Source organism: Microtus ochrogaster, unplaced genomic scaffold (assembly GCF_000317375.1).
Source record: "Microtus ochrogaster isolate Prairie Vole_2 unplaced genomic scaffold, MicOch1.0 UNK1, whole genome shotgun sequence".
Taxonomy (NCBI): Eukaryota; Metazoa; Chordata; class Mammalia; order Rodentia; family Cricetidae; genus Microtus; species Microtus ochrogaster.
This window is the reverse complement of record NW_004949099.1, coordinates 9,448,866-9,449,963: the sequence shown is the minus strand read 5'-3', so window position 1 is coordinate 9,449,963 and position 1,098 is coordinate 9,448,866.

Sequence of the window (1,098 nt, the reverse complement as noted above, 5' to 3'; positions counted from 1 at the left end):
AAAATAAAAAAAAAATAATAAAAAAAAGAAATGGAAAGGGGACAAGAAGACAAAGGAAGGAAACTGAAACTTGTTCTAAGGAAAATATGGATTTCACTTTCTCTTAAGTTCTCCTCCAGGAATAAAGTAAAGGAAAATCTTTCTAATTTACCATCTTACACTCCTCCATTGCTGATGGGAGCGCAAACTGGTACAGCCACTTTGGAAATCAGTATGGTGATTTCTAAGAAAATTAGAAAACAACCTACTGCAAGACACAACAATACCACCTTTGAGTATATACCAAAAGGATATATACCACAATCAATCATACCACAAGGACATACGCTCAATTATGTTCACAGCAACATTATTTGTCATAGCCAGAACTTGGAAACAACTTAAATGCCCCTCGACTGAAGAATGAATAGAGAATGTGGTATGTGTAAACAATGGAGTACTACACAGTGGAAAAAATAATGGCATTATGAAATTTGCAGGCAAATGGGTGAATCTAGAAAACATCATATTGAGTGAGATAACCCAGAACCAGAAAAACAAATATAATATATACTCACTCATAAGTGGCTTTTAAACATAAAGCAAAGCCCACAAACCCCAATCCCAGAGAACCTAGGCAACAATGAGGACTCTAGTTAAGAGAGACACATGGATCTGATGTACATGGGAAGTAGAAAAAGACAAGACCTCCTGAGTAAATTGGGAGCATGGGGACCATGAGAGAGGACAGAAGGAGGGGGGGGCAGAGTAAATGACGGAAGCAGAGAAAAATATATACAATAAAAACAATTTTAAAAAATGAAAAAAAAGTTCTGAATTCAACATGCCTAAGTTATTCTTTAGTGCCCAGGACACCATGAGTCTTCAGTATCGGATGACCACATGCTGGCCTTAGTGCTGTCCTATGAGAGCCTGTCTCAGGTAAATAATCAAATGAACAAACTAGAGAGAAGAACTAATTAAAATTTAGGAAGAAGACTGTGAGTCTGTGTGGACACTGCTTTCCTTCTGAAGTTTCTCTACAACATTTAAGCTATGGTACTTTTTAATTGCTGTACATGTGTTGACATATATTTTTTGTTCATGGTAGCAGATTTC